This window comes from Rhynchophorus ferrugineus, unplaced genomic scaffold (genome assembly GCF_030347505.1).
Source record: "Rhynchophorus ferrugineus isolate W39M unplaced genomic scaffold, kcgeb_rfMv2 rfM2, whole genome shotgun sequence".
NCBI classification, from domain to species: domain Eukaryota; kingdom Metazoa; phylum Arthropoda; class Insecta; order Coleoptera; family Curculionidae; genus Rhynchophorus; species Rhynchophorus ferrugineus.
In genome coordinates this window covers 10,998,292-11,024,502 of record NW_027472581.1, presented here as the reverse complement: position 1 = coordinate 11,024,502, position 26,211 = coordinate 10,998,292, and the positions used below count along the sequence as shown (strand labels likewise).

At 31.5% G+C, this 26,211-nt stretch overlaps 1 protein-coding gene across 3 annotated transcripts in view; it reads left to right on the top strand.

Annotated features, from left to right (window-relative positions):
- The first annotated feature begins 3,118 nt into the window (after nucleotides 1–3,118).
- The window catches only part of LOC143191803 (BMP-binding endothelial regulator protein), a 374,404-nt gene continuing 351,311 nt past the window's right edge, over nucleotides 3,119–26,211 (top strand). Inside the window, exons 1-2 of one of the 3 annotated variants that reach the window (XM_076397185.1) lie at nucleotides 3,138–3,277; nucleotides 3,337–3,395. The gene's annotated coding sequence lies outside the window, so the exon portion shown is untranslated. Of the gene's footprint in view, nucleotides 3,396–16,504; nucleotides 16,837–26,211 lie in introns of those variants that run through there. The other 2 variants (XM_076397184.1, XM_076397186.1) reach the window with 2 other exon arrangements.

Sequence of the window (26,211 nt, the reverse complement as noted above, 5' to 3'; positions counted from 1 at the left end):
ACGTACTCTTCCACCATAACAACCCATCGGCTCACACCTTTGCACTCACCACGACCAAACTGGTCGAATTGGGCTACGAACTGCTGCCCCATCCACATCTGTATTCTACAGATTTGGCCTTGGGCAATTGGGTTATTCATCGGCATGACAACGTTCGACCAGAATTTGTAAAACTGGTGAAAACATACTTCGAAATATTGAAAAATACGGACCTGCCGTATTCCCTAGATCTTGCTCCTTCTGATTACTACTTATTCCGACATATTCAGAGTTGTGAACCTATCTGAGCCACATTTCTTATAAAGAGAGATATATAGTTCTTCCAAGATGTAATCCGTCAATTTCCTGAGAGTTGGGAAAAAGCAGCGGTTATCGATGGACAATCCTTTTCTTCACAATACATCATCAAATTAAAAAAAAAATCCTTTAAAACGAATAGATATGTCTAAGAATATATTGTTATAGTCATAACAACCTCTACCTTATATTATAATTTTATAAAAATAATCTTTTTATACTCGAAATGCACTAGTCACTTGTCATCACTGGTTTCTTTAAAAAATCACTGCATTTATTAATATCCTAAAGCTGAGACAGAACACTATAACGCTTTATTCGGGATGCTTTCTTTGTTCTTTTTTTTATTTGTCAGCAAGATTGCCGATTGTATTAGTTATAAAATAATATTCTCTAATAAAGATTCTTTAAACAATATACGACATCATTGTTGTCATTATACTGTTCCTGTTTATAATGCAGTAATTTAGATAAGACCATTTGTATTAATTATTTTAAGATAAGTGATAAGAGAAAACGCAAATGTCCAAAACCTGATTCATTTAAATTTTTGTTGTTGCAATAGCGCCTAAAATTCAACATGTAAAGTGCTATTAAACATATTTAAATTTATTATTCCATAATACATAATTGTATATATAATCAATAAAAATTCAAACAATCAATTTTTCAATATAGATCAGCATAATAAAGAATTATTATATTATACATGCATTAATTTAATTTTGAAATATATACAACAGATGGCGCAAGATAATCTGTATCACACATGAAGAAAACAGAAAATGATCTGTTATTCATTTAAGCAATAGTTTACGATATATATATATATATATATATATATATATATATATATATATATATATATACATTCAAGAGTACGTTGCAATAATAAAAATAATTTATTTATGGGGGGGGGGGATTTGGCGGTTGGCAAAACACATACAGTATTTGCACGCTAGTTGTGGCAGAATTGGAACATTTTTTACTACTCTTGAATAAGGAGGGATACTATTTATTATATGTAGTATTATATTTTACGCCATGAAGAAATACAAATTTCATCCGGTCTCACCCAGCCTGTCTACTGGCGTGGCTAGTATGATTTTCCTTGTTGGATTTTGCACTTTTACCTTCTGGACAATCACAATTATGTACAATCACAAACATAAATTAACCACTATCTCTCAGTAGGATTTGAACCCGCGCCAATCGCAACAGTAGTACAGTCCTGGCGCCTTGACCAGATTGCTTTGTCGCAACTTTATATATTACAGATCGCCTTCTATGTTTTCTATATTTTGTAATATCTGAACTAACACTTTAGCTTATTAATTTTTTTATTATTTATTATACATTATATATAATTAGATTTTATTATTTAATTTAATTTAATCTTTTTTGAGCTTATTAATGCAGAAGTTATTGGCTTATATATCAGTTTTAAAGGATTTTTTTTATTTGAAGCTTTATTGTGAAAAGTCGGTACAATGTAATTTATTCAAAGTATTGTCTATCGATAGCCGGTTCCAACGGTTTTACAACATTTGGTCGAGTGTTGCCATGCCGAAGAATAACGTTGTTGTGTCTCTGCTTGTATTCTAGCTGTTTTTCGCACACTGCTCTGATCAAACGCATCAATCGTAGTCCATAGTGATCCTCAACTATGTTTTCATTAGATTTTAGCTCCTGATAATATACCACACCAATTTGATCCCATCAAATACTAAGTATTAGCCTAGAGCCATAAATATTCGGCTTTGGCGTTGATGTTTTTCACTACAAATTACATACTGTATGTCCTTCAAGCGATTGGAAATAGTTTCTTGTGTTACTCGCAACAATTTTACATATTCTTCTTCTGTTTTACATGGGCCATCATCGAGTAGTGCCTCCAAATCGCCTGATCAGAGAGCTCTTTATATTCGGTGTATATACCCGGTGTTTAGATTTTGAAATCAATGGAGCATGTTTGCTTTAGGGTTCACATAGCATTCGATGACGATGGAAAGTGAATCTTCCACAAATGCGCTTTACTCGGTACAAATTCATATATTTTTAACGGACTGAAGGATTGTCTTGTTCATACTTCAAAAGTGAAGCTTCAATATGAACTTGGTTACAAATGTACCCCATGGGATTCGATACACAGTGACACACATGTGTTGTAAATCCTTGAAAATTAATTTTTATGCCAATAAAACTGAACATTAAAAAACACTTTAATATATTTGCTTGTAAAAGTTTTTTTTAATCATTTTCAGAGAAATTACAGAAGTTTCAAACATGTAAGTAAGAACGCTTATGTTATCCTTATTTTAAATGATCTAATTATTTTTCATACGACTAATACGGACTCTAAGGTTAACATATTAATACCGAAATTTTCTCTAGTATAAACAATAATAACTAAACAATATCAAGTCGTTTTATATGATAATGTTGTACTTGTTGAAGTATTTGGAAAGATTTCAATAATTTTACATTATTTGCGGTTAACTAGATTTAACAATTTTAATAAAACTTTAATTACAATTAATTTTTATTATAATTTAATAATTTTAATTCCGAAAAGATAAATTGACGCATAAACCCAAACCGGCAGTATTTCCACATGCGCTTTTATGCGAGACCAAACGAGAACTGAAGTCAGAGTAAGCTCCCTGCATTGCGTGGGCGTCTCTACGCCGGAGAGGGAGTCGAACGCCAGAACGTTATCCTGGACAGCGAGCAATCAAAGGATTTGCCGGTCTACATACGGTTCAATCCTTGCTGGTGGGGAAACCGCAACAGCAACAGACCTCCACAACGAACCGTTACCAGTTTCGGACGTACGACGCTGAACGTAGCAGCACATTGAGCAGCGTCAGTCTTTCGTTTTTCTGCGTGCGCGCTACACACGGCGACGTGATTTTTTTGGCGGGAATCTTTCGATTCACTCTCTCGTTATTATTTTCCCATCGATTCATCTCGTTTTCCAGTGGGTGACGTTGGTTTCAGTTTAATGTTTGTTTAGTTGACAAGTTTTTGTTTTTCTAGTTGGTTGACACCGTCAAGTTACGGCAAAAAATTGCCAAGACTAGTTCGTCTGAATTTCTGTAAGTATTCATTTTTAAATATCATTAAAACGATCTTTCAATAATATATATCCCCACCATTTGTTTAAATATTTATGAAATATAGTAAAATATTTTATACTAATGAATTATTATAATATATTAATGAAATCATGACTTTTATTTTTAGAATATTATCATCAATACAATTATTGTAATTATAATATATGAAACATGAAAGATAATTACAGACCTTCACTTAATTAAATATTAATTAACAATGGTATATCATTTAGTGATTATATATAAAAAATATATTTAAAAATCATTGTTTATATCACTCATAGATATTAAATAATAACGTAATTTTTTTAAATAATATATACTGAATCACTTATATATAAATATATTATTATTCTATATTACATAAATTATTATATAAATGTATAATGCTCTAGTTCTGTATACTCTTTGTATATTTTTATTTTGAAAATGATAAGTAATCTTCTAAATTTTAGCAAAGAAAAAGTAACACTAATATGAGAAGTTATCCCGGAACTTACAGATCACTATTCGGAAAATCTTCATTTATACCAAAAATTGACAAAAACATATAATATAAAAAAGTATTTAATGTCAACCATAGTTATTATATAGCAATGTTAATTTATTTAATTATATATTATTGTGTATATTGTTTATTCCATATATACATAAGTTCATTTTTACGAATATAATAAATAAATTAATTTGGCGTTATCTCGAGATTTATTGATCAATATTTTGAAAATCTTCTGGTACACGTATAATCACCAATAAAATTAACCAAAGCCATAATTTAAAGTAAACCCAGCAATATTGTAATACAGATTTATACTATTTATTAAATAATAATTTTAATTTTTTTAATCAACTATTATTACAAGTGTAGTTACAAGACAAAAAGTGGTAATTTGTAATCTTGGAACTTATAGACAAGCACTCATAAACTCCCTAAAGAAACGCTTACTCTATATGCAAACTACATCTGATATGTTTGCCAAATAATAAATAATCGGTTAATTTATAGCGAAAAACAAGAAGGTAATAACATGAGGACTAATCCCGGAACTCATAGATCAACATTCTTTCAATTTTCGGTTATACGAAAAATCACTATACATTTTTAATTTGTTTCCAATAAGAAATATCGAATATGTTTGTAATATCATTCATAATTACAAAATAATAATGTTAGTTGACTTACAATCAATTTATAGTCATTAAGAAAAGATAATTTTGCTTAAATATCTATTTTTATTGTATAAGCAAGGTCTGGTATTTATTTTGGAAAAATAATAAATAATTTCTACGGAAAAACAAGCAAGTAATATCATAAAAAGTAATCCCGGAATTTATAGATCATTCTCTGAAACTTTATTTGCACGCAAAACTGCTAAAAAATTAATACAATCGAAGATATTGGAATTATTTTTGTTTCCATTTATAATTATTAAATAATAATTTTAATCTACTTAAAAACAAACTATTTACAGTTACTAATCACAAAAAATATTATTTAAATATCTTTTTATCCTATATATAAACAACGATAAATTATCTGCTAATTTCTATGGAAAAAGAAGAAAGTAAATTCAGAAGAACTAATCCCGGAACTTATAAATCAACAAGCTCTGAAACTTTATGTATACGAAAAACTACTAAAAAATAGATAGAATAAAAAATATGTAAAAGTATACAAAAGTATTTTTAATGCCATTTTTAATTATTAAATAATAATATAAATCTAGTGAAAAATAAACTATTTACAGTTACTAATCACAAAAAATATTACTTAAATATCTTTTTATCCTATATATAAACAACGATAAATTATGAAAAAGAAGAAAGTAAATTCAGAAGAACTAATCCCGGAACTTATAAATCAACAAGCTCTGAAACTTTATGTATACGAAAAACTACTAAAAAATAGATAGAATAAAAAATATGTAAAAGTATACAAAAGTATTTTTAATGCCATTTTTGATTATTAAATAATAATATAAATCTAGTTAAAAATAAACTATTTACAGTTACTACTTCCACATTCTTTCACTCTTGGGTTATAGGAAGAATTATGAAAAAAATACGAAAAGAAAACAAAGTGCTAACTTGAGAACTAATACCGGAACTTATAGATCAACATTCTTTCAATCTCCAGTTACATGAAAGATCCCTAAAAAATCGATAGAATAAGATATATTAAAAGTATTAGTAATATCATTCATAATTACGGAATAATAAAGTTAGCCAACTTAAAAACAAACTATTTACAGGTACTAAACACAAATAATTTTGTTTAAATATCTATTTTTATTCTATATAAAAACTTCATGTGATATTTTTTGCGAAAATAATAAATAAATTGTTAATTTCTATGAAAAACAAGGACGTGATATCGTCATAACTAATGCCGGAACATATAGATCAACATTATCATAAACTTTATTTACGCAAAAAAACTACTAAAAATGATAGAAATATGGAAAGTATTTGTAGTGCCACGTATAATTATTAAATAACAATGATAAGCTAGTCAAAAACAGACTACTTAAAGTTATAAATTACAAATAATTTTATTTAAACCTTTATTTTTATTCTCTGTATAAGCTACACCTAATATTTTTTCGTGAAAATAATAAATTGCGAATTTCTAGAGAAAAACAAGAAAGTACTAACTTGAGAACTACTCCCGGAACTTATAGATTCGTTTAATCTTCAGTTATACCAAGAATTACTACAAAAATTAACGAGTTAGAAACAACGAAAGTGTTCGTAATATTATTATAAACAAACTATTTACGGTTAATAACATAAATAAGTTTATTTAAACATCTATTTCAATTTTTTATATAAACTACATGTGATATTTTTTTGAGAAGATAATAAATAAACTACGAATTTCTAGCGATTAACAAGAAAGTGCTAACTTGAGAACTGATCCCGGAACTTATAGATTAACATTCTTTCAATCTTCAGTTACATGACAGATCACTAAAAAATTGATTGTATTTGCAATATCATTGATAATTATGAAATAATAATGTTAAAAGACTTTCGAAATAAAAAACAAACTACAGTTATTAAACACAAATAATTTTATTTAAATATCTATTTTTATACCATATATAAACTACATCCGATATTTTTTTGCTAAAATAATAAATAATCTGTTCGACCGAAAAAAAAAAGAAATTGTTAATATGAGAAGTGATCCCGGAACTCATTGGTCAACATTCCGAAATTCTTCGCTTACGCTAATAGCGCCGCTGGGTATGCCCGGATTTTTTTAAAGTTGATGACCACTTACCAACCTCTAGGTCGAAATTGCTAAAATTGTACAAAGTAATCTATGTACGAAACAAGCTATATATAATGCAAATAATCTGAACAATCCGAGAAGAATGCTAAGTGAGATTTATTTATCAGTAGTCGATGACCCTAGCTGGATGGAATTAAACCATGAAGCGGTTGATCTATATATGTAAGTGTGGTATTAATACGTTCGATTTTTATTTATATTTGTTGATTTTTTTCTAATAAAACTCTCGATGAAAAAGATATTGATTTTTAATGTTAATCGATGAGATCTGATGTTATTTTTAATAGTAAATACGAAATTTCAATACGTATACAAATATATTCCTTTAATACGACTTAATTTCTTTTTATAATCTTTGTTTATTTATACAAGCTTTCTTATTTTAATTAATAATTTGTAAAATAATATATTTAATTTTTCATTATATTCCCTTTAGGACTAATTCCCTTTAATATGAATTGATTTCTTTTTATTCCTTTCGATTATTAATATTTACTTTTTAATTTTAATTATTAGTGTTATATATAACATATATTATAAAAAAGTTTATTATATTTTTTCTAAATAAAGCCTAGAAAACCATTTAAGTTACATTAAATTAAGGGTATAGATTATTTTTTATATCTATTTTATTCTTAAGTGATATAATAATTAATTAGAGCCGCCGGGGTGGTGTAGTGGGTAGACCAGTAGGTTCATCCACTTTGCTACTAAAACACTGATAGTTGAAATATGGCTTTGGTATGGTTTTTGGTGTTTAGTTGTAGAAGAAATTATAATATTCTCTTTATCAAGATTTGATTCTCTTAATAGTTAAACAACATAATATTAATTAAATTTATCTTCGCATTATAGTTAGTTTTTATCTATTAAAAATATTTTTATTTTTATATGTCTGACATATTTTCTTTACCAGTAATAAAATATATTAAATTGGTAGTTAAATAAGCATTGTATGCTATTAATATATATTTAAACATTAATAAATAGCAAGGAGATAATATATTTTGTTATCTTGTATATTAAGAATTATATAAACACCTACCTATTAGTATTTTCATGTTTACATTTTAATGCTTTAGTTGAAATAGATTTAATGATCATGTAGTTATAACATCCAACAAATGCAAAAAAATTATATAAATTATATTATTTTTATTATATTTATATATTAAGTTTTATTAATTATTTGATATTATAGTGTTTCGTTGACCTTGTATTGTTCTTTCTCACTAATTATTCTTCGTTTTGTATAGTTGTTGTAGAGTTCTTGGCCTTCTAATTTCTAATTATTGGAGTTGAGATAATTTTAGTGATTGTTGCTATAAGTTTCATTGAGTTTCGTATTACTGGTGATAAGGATATAACTTCAGGTAGTTCATTTACTTGTTTGTATTTCAGGTACTACTTCGTGTTTATAGTATCTTTTAATATCATATTTAATTTAAATGATATTTACTGATCCTTTGTGTGGGTATATTTACTTTATGAACAATTATATGTCACTAATTTAACTATAATTATATATGTAAAACAATAATCTTCTACGATAAGTAAAATACCGTTGCATAATTTTTTTAAACGATCTATGATCGTTCAGTGTTTATTTTTGGCCGTCATTACCATAAACACTAGAATCCAAATAACAATATAACGCATTTTTTTTTCTATGATATTTTTCCTAATTTGGTTTCATCATTAGGTAAATACACGTTAATTGCTTGTGCTAATCACGGCTAGAAGATATGTTTAAGTTACTTAACAAAAGGTTTTTATTGTTATTGAAAAGTTATAAATTATTTATATGTTTTTATAAGGTACAGCCGTAGATTAAGTGTACTTCAATAAAATTTGTAAGATGCTGCTAGATTAATTAAGCAATAATAGGGTACTGTTTGGTATTATATTTACTGACAACCATAAAAACAAATATTTACTTATATTTACCTCGTGTATGTACATGACGACAATATCAATCTAATTTAAATATAAATACAAATATAATTATACATAGTCATTATTTAAAACCGTAGTTGTGTGGATTATTAGGGGCTTTGAAGGAGAAGCCGTCATTAATTAATTATTTTAATTTATTTTAATTCCAAGCCATTGACTTTTATCTTAATTCCTTCTGATATAATTACATAAATATATTTTCAGTAGCAATATTCTAACGTTTACTATCAGTAAGTCGAGATATTAATTAAAAATGAGTTGATATATTACAGGGGCTTTAAGAGAAATACATGATACTGTATAGATAGACATATATTTTATGACTCAATATTGAATTGAATCAATTCTTCAATCAAATCTTCAATTGAATATTTTATTCTACAATTATCTCATTGAATCTCTAAATTTCTTTTTGTGCAATCACTGAATGCTAAATCTGATAATTTTAATAGAAGATATTGTTTAGTCAAACGTTTGTTTTCTATTACAATTTTTCTTTTATTTTTAAAGTGTTGTTATGTATTATCTGAAGGATTGATCTATTATTTATTGGTTCAAATGAGAGGTTCACTACATCCGCAATAAATTATGGCTCCTTATTTGAATTACCTAATTTATGCTTAAAATAATCACACATACCTGTTTGTAAACTGATTTTAAAATTACAATTTGTAAATATTAATGTTTTCCAATAACCAAATGCCTGATATTGGTTCTTTTTATTAACCAAATAGTGGAGATTAGTGTTTTTATTTTCTATAGCGTTTTTAAAATGTATTAATAGAAATAGTGTATCACTATCAAAACAAAATATTTTGGAAATAATTATAAAATTAGAACATATTATTTTATTTTATGTAATAAAAACTATAATTTATGAAGATAATCTAATAAATACGACTCATGTGATATTTATTACTATATTTTTGTAAATAGATAAATACGTTTAGGTAGGTATTAAGCTAAACTGTGTGTATATAGTAGAATATAAAATACGAGTAGTAGATAAGTTAAATAGGGTTTTTGTTTATTTTTTTTTAGTTGTGACAATTATTATGTACATATTTTATTTAAAAACATTTTTAAAAAACGTTTGATTATTTTTTAGTTTTTAGTGAGTTCCTTATTTATTTGTTGAGGTCGGTTCAATTTCTTTGTTAAATATGTTTTATTTTTCGCTAGTTAAAGTTAGATATTTATTCAATAAATTACGCAGTTATTTTATTTAATATTTCAATGGGTAGGCCAAGTCAACGTAAAGCCCGTCTGAGAAAGAATAGGGATAAAGAAACAATGATTGAAAATAAGAAGTGCTTCAGGACACGGAGTCCGCTACCTTGCCTAGTGATTTTAAGATGTTCTAACTAAACATTAACCAAAAGTTATTGTCCTTGCCGGGAATCGAATTCGCGACCTCCGTTTGGAAGCTAGATGTTTTAACCATTACACCATGGAAGCAGTTTTCCACAATATTTCTACGGGGCCTTATATGCTACAGTTAGTGCTTAAAAAGCATACTGAATGGCTTTTGTACTGAACGACTTTCGACTTTCCGTCACATCAGCTCAGCAATAATATTATTGCACAAATATCTGATTATTTTAGATAAAATTAATAGTCTTAATTAAAAGTAATAGTCTTTCGTACTCTACACACTTCGAATCATACCCGTTATGGGTTCTATGGGGATATCTCGCTGAATCAGTTTGTTCGACACTTAATATGGGGTATCGACGATGACTCGCAACACTTTATTCTAGACCCTCTGGAGGATATCTATGTTAGATTTGATAGTAGTACCCCACAGTTCAATACCATAGGTTCAGATGGGCCTAATTGACTTATACAGTTAAATCTTATTATCTAATGATAATTTAGATTTACGCCCTATCAGCCAGTATATTTGGTTTAGTTTAACCCCAACTGTTTGCACTTTGTCACTATATGTTTTTCCATGTCAAACGTTGATCGAAATGCATTCCCAGATATTTAACGTTGTCTGCTTGCGGAAGTTCATGATTATTCAATTCTACGGACGGACATGTTCTTCTACAAAGGGTAAATGTCACATGGGTAGATTTTGTCTCATTTGCTTTGATACGCCACGTTTTTAACCATAAATTGACTTTATTAAGATGAAGTTTGAATTATCTTATGGCTGATATTGGATCCTCGTGTGATGATAAAACCGCTGTATCGTCAGCATATGTTGCAACAGTAGTATTTCTTGAGGTCGGTATGTCAGATTTCGGATTATAGGACGATAAGCGGAGTCGTCTTATGATTTTTTCACAGAATTTTTCTTAAGAATCATAATGATTTTAGCCACTTTCCAATGGCTAGGATATTAATCAAATCTTAGTATGACATTAAATATTAATTAATTTGATGACTGTAGTGGTTCCCCAATATATATATTTATATTATTTATTTAACTCAATATTATTCTTAACGTTTAAGAAAAGTTTTCATGTTTTTGCTAGGTTATTTTATCCAGAAATTATTAAAACCCGTTAACTCATGCATTGGGTTCGATTCCAACTAGTAAATTGCATACTCCAAGTCTGAATAAAAAGATTGAAAACAAAAACTTATGAGTAATTAGAGAAGTCATCCTATTTTTTTTTGAATAACATAAATGTGCCAGAGAGCAGCTACAAAATGTTGTTTATATTATAAATTCTTGTTTAATTAACTCTATCTGTTGTTAAAATATATTCTAGCTAAAGGAATACTACTTTACCGAACACTATAACTGAATTGATAACAGATTTATTTATAAATTTAGAACTGATAGGGGTCACGAGGATATGTGGCCATATACGTAACTTAAAACCAAGACATTGTGTTAAACATTAATTTTTTTCGTAAACCGTTTATTAGTTTATTTGTTTTTCTTTTACTGAGTTATATTTGCCGACTGTGTGCTTGATTAAATGTACAGCTGTTGTGTCCAATTGAAGGTTATGTTTTATTATAACACTGGTGTTCATTTTCAAATATATTGTGTCTAGATGGAATAGGTCGCCACATACTGATGCTGATTTTTGTATTTATTTGTAACAATAACCAAACCTTCCGAGAATCTGTGCTCTATTTTTTTTTGACATTTTTATTGCTTCTTTCTTAGTACTAGTACTTTCTCTAGACCTCCCAGGCTTTTTTTTTTAAATTTAATATGGTTGGATTTGAATGGTAAATTATATAATGCCAATAAAACTGTGATATTATGTGAACAACCTTATATTAAATAAATGAAGCCCCAAAAATATTCTTATGAATACTTAAGAATAAAATGTTAAATTGCATAATGTTATTTATTGCAAAAATGCATTTGCATTTCTCTCAATATCAAGTTTGACAATGTCGATAATTGATTTGGTTCTAGCCCATTTTTTATTACTCTATTTGCATATATTGCCTAGAATATGTTTTAGCTGCGATAGTGATTATAAATATGTTCACTTTCGGTGTGTATGCTTTCGTCTTATATCGTTATCTAAATGTGCTTCGTAAAAAAATCTGCTTTAGCCAGCTTCCTCTAACTTATAAACACCACTTACAATACTGGTGTAGCGAATTGAGGCATGTCGAATTTTACATCGTGGAATAACGGTCTACAAAATACCCAGAAATATAATCCCAGATGTTGAACACGGGCGGGGTGCCAATTGGAACCCGACACCGAATAGCTGGCGGCAACCCCGAGACGTTTATCTGGGATATTATTGAAGGGTATTTCATTCATTCAGTGCTCAACCCTCGTTCGGTTAAGACGTGCCACCATCGACTGCCCAAGCCTCGTCTTCAGGTAACTCCGCTGCCATCCTTTTTATCTTTGTATTTTTCTCATTTTTTATATTGTCAATAAATAACGGTCACATCATGTAAACACCACTGTTTCATTTCGATTTACCTCCATTCACCGAGCCACATCATTTACCCTAAAGTGGTGACCCCGACGTGATCTTTCGGAAAATTGGGTTTGGACTCGTGAATGGAGGGTACGTGGAACATGGTGTTTGGTATGTATTTTACGTGGCCGTTATATTTTTTTTTGTTTCAAAATTTTAAATATTTTTAATTCGATTCCTTTTCAATTTTACCTTCTAGATTCATTTTCATTTTATTCCGATTAATTTCATTATTTCCAATTCATTTTTTTAAATTTTTTTTTGTCAAAATTTTATTTCACAATCTTTTGGAATATATTTACGTCACTGCTTAATCATCAGCGTCTCGGCTAAACATTTCTTTCGGCGCTATGTTTAAATCATAATGTCTTCCTTCGCTCGCCGTCTCCGTCATAATGGCAGATATTTTGATTTAAAAGGCTTTGGGCAGCTTCGGTCGGATACCGTCGTTATTTGTTTTTTATGAATTAACCTAACGTATGTGACTACGGATTAGTCACAGAGCAGCTCCAGAAGCTAGGTACCGATTGCAGTCACCGTAGACTCGTCATGTCTTCGCCGAAGTACCAGAATTGCTAACGTCTCGTCGTCGAAGAAAATAAGCTACCACGTCGTCGAACAGTCGATCCTCCCACAGCGTCGATTACGGGAGCCCTGTCTGAAGAATAGCTTGTTTTCAACGTCGTCGATGGACCACATTCAAGTGCCAAAGCGACGATGATGCAACGGTATCTGTAGGACCGGAATATATCAACAGCCGTACCAGATCACAACCATTTCGAACTATCATATTTTTTCAAAGCCCAGTTTACACAGCACATTTTTTTTGGTATATGTTTTTTTTTTGTATTTGATATTTTTTGCAAACATTTTTGTATTTTTGTTGAAGTAATTTTATGTAAAATTCTGGCAGGGGAGTATTGTAGCGAATTGAGGCATGTCGAATTTTACATCGTGGAATAACGGTCTACAAAATACCCAGAAATATAATCCCAGATGTTGAACACGGGCGGGGTGCCAATTGGAACCCGACACCGAATAGCTGGCGGCAACCCCGAGACGTTTATCTGGGATATTATTGAAGGGTATTTCGGTCATTCAGTGCTCAACCCTCGTTTGGTTTAGACGTGCCACCATCGACTGCCCAAGCCTCGTCAACAGGTAACTCCGCTGCCATCCTTTTTATCTTTGTATTTTTCTCATTTTTTATATTGTCAATAAATAACGGTCACATCATGTAAACACCACTGTTTCATTTCGTTTTACCTCCATTCACCGAGCCACATCATTTACCCTAAACTGGCATTAGAAAATTTTGGTCATTAGTTATCATCGTTCATAAAATACGGAATTGGGTGCTATTGTTGAATCATTCTTTTTAAGTTTGTCTAAAGGAAGTAATGGTTTACCTTAGGAACTTGATTCACATAAATCCTTTCATCCTTAATTAACCTTATGGTTATTTCCATATTCTTCTTATGTATTCTATGTATGTCGTCTACACATTATAACGTTTAGGTGAGTTTCTTCCATGTCACCCGCAATAAAATCTAAAATCTAAATAAAGTTCCTGTTTGTGTGCTCATAATACCATAATATTATCATCTATAACGATTACAAAAGCTATATCATAAGTAAATCACGACCAATTAATTTCAAATACTAATAAATACATTTTGTCTTTTGAGCACAACGATTCTTCGAACCATTTTCTAACAAGCCAATGAATCAAAATCCACGCATATAACGTTTACCCTGCGTAGAAGAACATGTCCACCAGTAAATATCAATCATCGTCAACTCCCCCAAGCAGAGCATGTTAAATATCTTGGTATGCATTTAGATCGACGCCTAACCTGGAAGAAGCACATACTCTCTAAACGGAAACAGCTAGGACTAAAATTATATCAAATGTATTGGCTCATTGGGCGCAAATCCAAGTTATCATTAGATAATAAGGTATTGCTGTATGAGTCTATACTTAAGCCCATTTAGACATATGGAATTCAACTATGGGGTACCGCTAGAAAATCTAATATATCCATCATTCAACGGTTCCAAAATAAGGTGTTGCGTGCCATTGTTGATGCTCCGTACTATATTTCAAATAAAGTGATACAACGCGATATTCCTCTAGAACCTATAACGAGTGTAATCCAACGTGTTTGTGTGAAGTACTTCGAAAGAGTGTCAGTGCATCCCAATGTACTCGCTAATCAGCTAAATATGCGACGTGATAGTGAAGTGCGTAGACTAAAACGTTTAACACCACCTGATCTGATTACTGGACATATGTAGAGTTTAGAATAAGCGTTGGAATAAGACTAATTAATTAAGATAATATTTTATACAGAAGATTGCTTAATGAAGTGATTTTCTACATGCCATGTATATATAATATAAACAAAAGAAATACTTATTGCCAATAGGGCAGATTGTGGACTCACGAAGAGTAATAAAAAAATTTTTTTTTTAACTTCTTCGAAATTGGCGAAGTGCTGCTCTGCAAGCGTATATCCCATTGATGCAAAAGGCGGACGGATCAAAGTCTAGGGAGTAGGCGGGTGAGATAATATGCTCCATCTAAGTGCTTTCAACGTTTCCTTGACTGGTTTTGCTTTATGTAATGGCATGTTATGTGTGTGAATTACTTTATCGTGTCTCGGACAAGCCTTGGTTTAAATTGATCACTTGCTACTGACAAAGCAATCACTATTTTGCAGTTGTTCGTAGTACACCACACCACTTTGGTACCACCAAACACAGAGCATTGTCTTGCAATCAAAACGATTTCGCCCTGGAAGCGATCGGCCGTCTTCGCCAGGTGATAACCGCGATTTTTTGCACATGGGGGTTTCAAAATAAATCCAATTATCATCACCCGTCACTATTCGATGTAGAAATTACTTCCGATCATATCTTCGAAGCAGCATTTCATAGACGATTTTCGGATTTTGCATTTGCCTGTCACTCAATTGATGTGGCACCCTTCTTCATTCGATTATCCCAATTGCTCGTAATCAATCACCGGCAGTTTGGGTTGGGTCTTAACACAAGACCTCTTGAAGTTTCGCATCTTTAAACTACTAAACTACCAAAAGATTGTTTGTCTTACACACCGAAATCACCATTTTCGAAACCACGCCCCGCATGTTTTTAATATTGCATTGCTTTACTATATATATATATATATATATATATATATATATATATATATATATATATATATATATTCACTATATATATATGGCTCGGTGAATGGAGGTAAAACGAAATGAAACAGTGGTGTTAGCATTATGTGACCGTTATTTATTGAAGTAATATAAATATATGGAAAATACAAAATAGATAAAACGGATGGCAGCGGTGTTACCTGGAGCTTGGGCAGTCGGTGGTCGATGGCAGGTCTAAACCAAACGATGGTCGGGTACTGAATGAATGGAAATACCCTTCAATAACATCCCAGATAAACGTCTCGGGGTTGCCAGCTATTCGTTATCGGGTTCTAGTTGGCGCTGCTGGCACCCCGCCCGTGTTCAACATCTGGGATTGTATTTTTGGGTATTTTGTAGACCGTTACTCCACTATGTAAAATTCGACATGCCTCTATATATATATATATATATATATATATATATATATATATATAGATTATTTATTATCTATAAATTATTAATATATCGTAATAACGCGGCCAGTCAGTTTGCTTTGCTTTACAACGTGAAAGCTTTGATCTTCAAAGGTGCCGCCGATCGCTTGGTCTTAGTTTATATTAACATAATCATGCATCATTTTCATATTATCTTACATAAAACTACAAATGTTGTTTGACCAAAATCGATTGCATCAGCTGCTTCTGGTCGAACAACGAAAACAAAAATCTTTTCTTCTCGGGCCAAGCCAGCGTTTTTCTTCTTCGCACAAACGATATGGCGGGGATACGTCGATGCGCGTTTGTTTTTCCGTTGTGCTTGTTTCGTATGTTACAATGCAGATACGATGAATGTGGTTTTACGTAATTTTTTAGGATGGGCGTTGGAATAATAAATTAATTATCTGAACGCAACGGATTCTTATCTCGACTTTGTCATTTATTAATTTTCTACGATTGTGTCGATACATTATTAATTGTGTGACAACTTTCTTGTTAAACGAAGTGTTTTGGTAGTGGTATGATTGGTATGGTTATTGGTGTTAGCGTAGACTATTTTTGTCGGGATTTAAATATAGGTTGCTGTATTTCCTAGGCCCAGTGAGTATTTTACAACAGAATTTTTTTAAAATAATTTTATCTTACATTAGATATGCTTTCAACAGTCTTAATTTAAAGATTAATTTATTGCTATAGTTCTCTTGTGTTTTCATCAATACGAGCAATGTGCATTTCCCAATTAAGAAGTATAAAATAAAACTAAACTATTTAACTTAAACTTAAGAATACACTTATAAACTAAACAAATTCGTGTGGCTTCTTCGCTTATTCACTTCAAATTCCTGATTTCCTGCGTTTTGTCCAGTAGCTGTATTGATTCCTTTGCTAGGACTTCTTCGTGTATCGATTTGATTTCGAGGTCATCGTGCAGCTCTTAAGGCTCTTATAAGTATTGGTAATTAATCCTAAAACTTTGTTTTTTTTGGCTTTATCTTCTGTCCAGTACAGTTGCTCAACTGGACTACTGGTACAGTTGCTTTGATTCTAATCTGCTCTGCTTCTTGTCTAACGTGATGTTACCAACCTACCATCGAGATGTATGCTGAGCTAATTTTGCTTGAAAAATCGAGCATCCATCAAGTGATATAATCAGATTTTGTTATCTCGCCGCAAAATTTACATGGACGGCAGGATACGTGAAAAATGTAACTTTAAATATATATAATTTTTAAGAGGGGAACTATTTTTGTTTTTGACCAATATATCGCTTAGAAATGTTATTATTTGAGCCAATGCGTGAGCTCTTGCTTTATCGCCTTGGAGATTATTTTAATCTAGTTGTATGATTGTTTGCGAACATTGTTGGCAAATAGATGCGGACGAAACGGGCTACTGAGCTAATTTTTCTCAATTTCAATTGAGCAATTTCTTGATTCTAATGTGCTAATTGTTTTTACGGTCAAATAATCATATAATAACTGATGGGTGCTTGTCATATTGATGCCAAAAATGCCTCGATCCTACTATATGTCATATGATGATTTTTGCTTTATCAAATTGAGTACAGCCTCGATTTTGAATACAAATATGAACACAACCGAAGAGAACCTTATCTCAACAGGTCATACGTAAGTTAACCGATTTGCAACGTAGGTGGGATTAATAACTGATGTTGATGACTTAACTTATAACCATGACTTTCTACGCTTGCAGTTATTGTAAAAGATTCATTGTTCCCTAACAGTAACAACAGATACAAGATTCTATTCCATTTTGTCCCTGGTTTTAATTTTTTTTATTTAGAAGGCACATGCCACACATGTTACATACAACTAACAGGTCAATTGAAAGGTTACCGGCCTATCGTAGTAAAGCACATTTTTTTGGCAGAATTAGTTTTTTTATTCCACATAATTCCCTTCACTGATTATACCGATCCTCCAAATTTTCGATACTATTTTTATAGTACGATTTGTCCTTTACTTCAAAATAGGCGTCAGTTTCGGAGACCATCTCTTCATTCGACGAAATTTTTTTCCCAGGGAGCATTCTTTTGAGATCTGACAACAGGAAATAGTCGCTGGGGTCAGATCTGGAGAATACGGTGGATGAGAAAGAATTTCGAAGACCAATTCATGGATTTTGCCATCGTTTTCACTGACTTGTGACACGATGCATTGTCTTGGTGAAGCAGTACTTTCTTTTTCTTCAAACGCGGCCGTTTTTCGGCGATTTTGTCCGTCAAGCGATCTAACAACGCTACGTAATAGTCGCTGTTGATAGTCCTTCGCGTTTCAATGTGGTCAATGGAAATTATTCCATGCGCATCCTAAAATACAGACGCCATAACCTTGCCAGCCGACTGTTGCCTTTTCCCACGCTTTGGAGCGGGTTCATCGTGTGCAATAAACTCGGGTAACTATCGATTTAACTTCGGAGTGAAATGATGGAGCCATGTTTCATTCACTGCCATATATCGACGCAAAAACTCGGTGATCGGGCGCTTGATCATGTTCAAAAATTGGTCCGAATCATCAACTCGTCCTTGTTTTTGGTCAAAAGTGAGCTCGTGCGGCACCCACTTTACAGAGAGCTTTCTCATACCGAAATATTCGTGAATGCTATGATGTACACGTTCAGTTGATATCTTTAGAGTGTCTTCTATTTCATTCATTTTCAATTTACGGTCATTCAAAATCATTTAGTGGATTTTTTTAATGTTTTCGTCAGTAACAATCTCTTTTGGGCGTTTGGGCTATTTTCACCGTTTTCGGTGCTCATTGCACCACGTTTAAAGTTAGCATACCAATCCTTGATGGTTGATTTTCCTGGAGCAGTGTCCGGAAACTCGGCATCAAGTCAAGTTTTTGCTTCAACTGTATTTTTTGCTTTCAAAAAGCAATATTTTCAAACACGCAAAATTCCTTTTTATCATTTTTTTCACAATAGTAAAGTTGCTTCACTCAAAATGCTATAATTCACAAACTAATGATCCGGCAGCTAACAAATTTATACACGCATCTTTAGAGGGTTAGTTAGGGCTAACTAAAACACATATGGATTTAATTTTAGTAGCGCCATCTATGTGTCAGGCCGGGGACTTTTCAATTGAAATGTTATTACTTAAATTTTATTTCAGTTGAAAATATTTTTACATAAATTTTTTTCGTTTTATACAAATAATAGAAACAAATTATAACGCAATTAATTTACAATACTAATTGTGAAGTGACAAATCATATATTTTGCGTTATTTTATTTAAATAATGTAATTTCCCAGAAGAACTGCTAGAATAATATATTATTAAACATACTCATACTTTATTATTTGGTGAAGCAACATTTTTCAATACAACACTTTTATAAATAGATGATTTCATCAAGTGTGTATGATTATCCGAAAGAGCAAATTTATCCTTAGTCAAAACGCCTGGCCTTTCCTGCGCCAACTTCAATTTTACACATCTGGAAAAGTTTAATTATTCTAGTAACTAAAGATGAAGGTTATCCTTGGAGGTATTAATTTATTATTAATCATGTTGTATATGCACAGATGGCAATATGCGTATAAACCTTTAGTTCTGAAGATATCATGACATATTCTCAAATAGTGCCAATTTTGGGAAAAGTGGGTACAACCCCATATGTCTGATTATTTTATGCAGAAATATTTCATTATATGTTGACAGAACAAATTTCCTTCCAAAATAGCCAATACTTTTTCTAGTTTAATATTTAATTTTATTCTTCGCATGAGCTTTCCAGGATAGCTTCGTGTTCAATAGCATTTCAAAATAGTTCGCTGTGTAGGAATCAAGTAGAAAAATTATATGATAGTGGCATAATGTCGTTATCTTTTTTTACTGGATTCAGTAAAGTGGAATTTCAAATAAACTGGAAATTACCGGCAATAAGGAGCTGGTAAGGTGAAATTTTACTTGAGAGCTTTTCGTGTTTGTCATTTCAATGTCAGTTCCATAATGGGATATATATCAATGATTACAAGCTAAATCGAATCTGGATAATTTAAGTTCATTACACTTTTTTTTAGTTTTATGAACACTAGTTCATTTTTCATAAATACTATTCTTTCATCAACCAACTATGTATTATTAAATTCCAAGTTGTTTATTCCTTTCTTATGTTTCCTGTAAGACCGAATTAGGAAAATATTCTCATATCCAACAAAAATTGTCCCTGTTAAGGTGACGCATCCTTTGATAACATTTTATGCATTAAGTCCACGAATATATCACACATAATAAATTAAATTTCAAATAAATAATGCCTGATTAATGCAATAATTCGATTGTTCGGTTCTTAAAATTGATACCAAAAAGCTTTATATGAAATGATTCATCCAGTAAATACTATAACTAATCTACACAGGAATTATTTTATTGTTTTTTTTTTGAGTGAGACATTGCATGGAATTCATTATTTGTTCTTTATGAAATGATTTAAACAATGAATAGTTTTACATGTTCAAATAATAATATATTGGTGTTCATATATATAAGTTTTAAGTGGGTTTTGAGATTATTAGTCGTATTATTACTTTTTTTAAACTGTGAATGGTAACAATATTATTATCAATGGAGTACTGTACAAAGACTTGCTAAATAATGTTTTTGCCGCTATTAGATTAATTAGATGTGGATCAACTTTAGTACTGTAGGAATGTTCGTCGGGTCGGTCAATCGGAGAAATATGTGGCTGCCGCTGGGATTATTTGTCAGAACACTCACTACTATTTTTGGAAGGAATTTGCACGAGAACTGAAAACACTGGTTGAAGAAATACTGTTTATTTTAATATTAAATTATATATGTGGTCGACGGGAGAATTGAAAGGATATTAGGTTAGGTATAGGAAGTACGGTAGCGCTGTGGAAGTGATACTATTACAAGGGGATGGAGAAAAGAAAAGAGCGCGAGACGTCATCGTGATGGTCTTTTATAGCCTGGAACTGCATGGTACCAATTCACCGGCGTTGCTAACCTTTGTACTTGTTGATGAATTCTTGGTGGCCTAGAGGGTCGTGGCGGTTGCCACAGTACTAACGGAATTCAACATTAAACGAGTCACTAAATTCAATAATGCTGAAGTTCGGTAGTTATTATCAGTTGTTTTGGAGAAGTTCATTGATCAGTGCTTGTTTGCTATTTGGGTTATTTTTATTCGAAATATTGAGGAACTTCTGGCTTTAGTGATAGTTTAATCTGCAAACTTCAAGATTGAACAACAAAGTATAGATATTACTATGTTAAGAATAAACGTAATTTCAATGGTTTAAGCACAATTGATCCATTAAATGAAAATAAGTGATTTGTAAAAAACAAGAATGTACTTCAACATTTGTTTGATGTAGTTTCAATAGTATTATTAACTGATGTCCCATCCTATTTCATATGTTAAACGTAGTTATATGTAGTTAATAAAGTCGTATTAATTTGAATACAAATATTTGGTTAGTTTTATTTTATAGAATATATTGTGTTTTAGTCATATATAGTGAAAACAAATTTTCAGATGTATTTATTCACGTATAATATTATATGTATAATACAATTAACATAATTCTGTTTAGAATAATTTATTATTTAAAATGTTAAAATAAAAGCTGATATATATTACGAAATATGTATTTATTTTGGATGTGTTATAACCGAACAATAACTAGAATAAATGGGGAATGTAACTTAAAATACATGTGACCTAATTTTATTTGTTGTTAATTGGTGAACGTAAAAAAATCTTTGAGTACCAATGAGGACTGTACGGCGGGTGATCAAGTCGATATTCTGTTTGGTTAAATATTCTATTATTTGAGCCAATGGGTGAGCTCTTGTATTGCCGTGGTGGAGAATAATTGGAATCTTCTTCGACTGTTTGCCAATACAAGGGTAATCATCGGTTTCGGTGTGATTCTTCTTCAATGAACTTTTGTTGGGTTTAATGCTCGTCGTTGAAAACCTACACTGTTGATTTTTATTAGGTTTCGGGCTAACACGTATATATTGATGATTCGTCATCTGCGTAAATGTTATACACAGCTGTTGATACACTTTGGATGTGTATTTTTAACATTTCTTTGCGTCAATCGACATGAGCAAATTTTTAAGCTGATGTACAAATAATCATGCAGTTTCTGATCGATGCTTGTCATATTCATGCACAATAATGTCTCAATCTGACGGTCCATGTCACATGATGATTCCTGCTTTACAAATTTGCGGACAATATCACTTTTTTTGTAATTACTTGATTATAGCTTTATATAAACATAAGTGGGCGCACAAATATGCAATTTGTTATGAACACTCGAGCTATCAGGTGAAATTAAGTAGGTTTAAATTGTGCGAATTAAATGGATTTAGATACGCTCACCTACTAAAAGGTACCATCCTGGACGTGCAAAATATATTTTTAAACTTTGTAGTTGTGGCGGCAATATAAAGGGTTGAAGGTGCTTCTCTATCCATTGGTTAACATTTCAAGTACTCTGAGATACTAACGAATATAGCACTCTGTTCTGCGAACAACATGCTCTTAGTAGAAAATAAATCTACAAAGTTCAGTTTTAAAACAGTTCGTTAAATAAAACAAAACAAATAAATTTACATGTAAAAATGACTTAATTGCTGCATTATCACATGAACAATTAGTTGGAAAATATTAGATATTACATTAATTTTAAAATTTCCTTATTAAATATGGATTCCAGTCACAGCATCAATAAACCTACAAACCCACCTGGAGCAAATACAATTATGGTTGAAGACATGGCGCATTAAAGCCAACGAATCAAAATCCACGCATATAACGTTTACCCTGCGTAGAAGAACATGTCCTCCAGTGAATATCAATCATCGTCAACTCCCCCAAGCAGAGCATGTTAAATATCTTGGTATGCATTTAGATCGACGCCTAACCTGGAAGAAGCACATACTCTCTAAACGGAAACAACTGGGACTAAAATTATATCAAATATATTGGCTCATTGGGCGCAAATCCAAGTTATCATTAGATAACAAGGTATTGTTGTATGAGTCTATACTCAAGCCCATTTGGACATATGGAATTCAACTATGGGGTACCGCTAGCAAATCTAATATATCCATCATTCAACGGTTCCAAAATAAGGTGTTGCGTGCCATTGTTGATGCTCCGTACTATATTTCAAATAAAGTGATACAACGTGATATTCCTCTAGAACCTATAACGAGTGTAATCCAACGTGTTTGTGTGAAGTACTTCGAAAGAGCGTCAGTGCATCCCAATGTACTTGCTAATCAGCTAAATATGCGACGTGATAGTGAAGTGCGTAGACTAAAACGTTTAACACCACCTGATCTGATTACTGGACATATGTAGAGTTTAGAATAAGCATTAGAATAAGTCTAATTAATTAAGATAATATTTTATACAGAAGATTGCTTAATGAAGTGATTTTCTACATGCCATGTATATATAATATAAACAGAAGAAATACTTATTGCCAATAGGGCAGATTGTGGACTCACGAAGAGTAATAAAAAAATGGATAATATATAGTCCTTCCAATAAAATAACCAATGGGCATCAAGATGACGTCGAACATAATGCCAAATACAGTTCATAAAAATGCATAATTCGTTTTAAACTCGCATGGTATATTTCCTTCTCATTTCACCTTACTTAAAAAAAACAGACTGCTCTCTGATACGTCAGAACATGTAACAGAATCAATCTACGTATAAAATTCGATTTCTGTTGGTACTGGTCGACAGTATTGTCAAATGACTGCAAAATTTTTTTAAAATATTAGTGATAATAATTAGAGGTTACAATTATCGGCAAATGTTGTAAATCAAAATTGTAAGTTAATTATCTAATATGTTTTGATGATGTGCATTGAAGTTGTGTTATGAAGTTATTGTTTAGATTCTTTAACTATCCTAGTTTAAAGGTACGAATTTAAGGTATATTTTCGAATGAAATTAAAAGAAAGAAACAACCTTTTTATTTTAAATTTTTTTGTTGTTTAATATTTATAGAAAGTTTAAAAGAAAGAAAAGGGAAAAAGATAAAAATCTCAAAAATTACTGGCTGGTAATGTGGGTGGTGAAAAAATGGGGCTCCGTCGTTATTAGGATTGCAACCTTTTTACTAATCTAACAGCAATAACCAAATTTTTAATCTAGACAAGTGCTGCTATCATACAAAGTTAAACAATTTTTTTAATCCGGCTTAGTTGGTGCTGTGGGAAAAGTGACAGGACGGTCCTCTTTCTGCTGTGATCGGGAGTTCGAATCCTGTTGGGCATTGTCGCAAATTCATGTTTGTGATTCTTGGTTAATCGCCAGTCGGTAAGCTCAATGCCAAGGACCTTGGTTCGGAGCCCATGTATAATCTAGAGTAGTGCTTCTGAAAGCCTAGTTAGAAGTCTAGTTGAAAAATATTGGTAATGGTATATCCCTAAAGGGTTAAGAATAGTAATAAAAAGAGCAAAAGAGCACAGGTCCCAATTGAAAAGTCCCCGGCCTACCATAGTAAAACATTTTTTTTTGGCAAAATTACTCTTTTTATTCAACACAATTCCCTTCAAGGGTAATACACTGATTATAGCGACCCTCCAAGCTTTCGATACCATTTTCGTAGTACGATTTGTCCTTTGCTTCAAAATAGACCTCAGTTTCGGCAATCACCTCTTCATTCGACTTAAATTTCTTCCCAGTGAGCTTTCTTTTGAGATCTGAGAACAGGAGATAGTCACTGGTGGCCAGAACTGGAGAATACGGTAGATGAGGAAGCCCATTTAATGCATTTTTGTCATTTCTTTCGTCAAGCCTTTTCTTTTTCTTCAAGTGCAGCCTATTTCGGCGATTTCGTCCTTCAAACGCTATGTAATAGTCGCTGTTGATTTAGTTACCTTCTTTTTTCAAGGTAGTCCATGAACGCGAGTTCATCGTGACTCGCATCGGACTGCATCCACTCGGACGACTGTCGATTGAACTTCGGAGTGAAATGATGGAGCCATGTTTCATCCATTGTCACAAATAGATGCAAAAACTCGGGTTTTTTACGCTTAATCATCTTAAAACACTACTCCGAATCATCAATTCGTAGTTGTTTTTGGTCAAAAGTGAGCCCGCGCGGCACCTACTTTACACAGAGCTTTTCCATACCCAAATATTCGTGAACGATATGATGTACACGTTCAGTTGATATTTTTAGAGTGTCTGCTATTTCATTCAGTTTCAATTTACGGTAATTCAAAATCATTTTGTGGATTATTTTCGTCGGTAACAACCTCTTTTGGGCGTCCACTGCGTTCACCATCTTTAGTGCTCATTTCATCACGTCTAAACTTTTTTAAAAAACACGATTGCTTCAACTGTATTTTTTATTTTTCTTTTTTCCTTCAAATATATTTTATCAAGACGCGAAATTTCTTTTTATCCATTTTTTTCACAATAACAAAAGTTGCTTCAAAATGCCATAATTCACAAACAAATGATCCGACAGCTGTCAAATTTATACACGCATATTTTGAGGGTTAGGGCTAACTAAAAAACATATGGATTTAATTCTAGTAGCGCCATCTATGTGTCAGGCCGGATTTTTCAATTGACCTGTTAATATATAACATTGCCACTGTTACAGTACAGAAAATGAATAAAGCAGTTGATTACAATAATCTCTAGAACATATCTTTTTATCTTTTTATTCAATCTTTTTTTTCTAATTTCTTTTGTTAAATCTTATTAAATATCGAAGGTCGATCCAAAAGAAAATCCAGAAATAAAATAGATGATTTACTGAATGGTGTTTAATGATGACTTGAAACAAACTGACTGCATAAAAGGCAAGTTGCATATACGCCCCGCTTCCCCTTCACATCGACCTAATCAAAGCCTCCTTTGATGTACTTAGACAACGGAGCGTTAATTCGTAATTTCGACCTAGTCATTGTGAGTGCGTTTCGCTCGC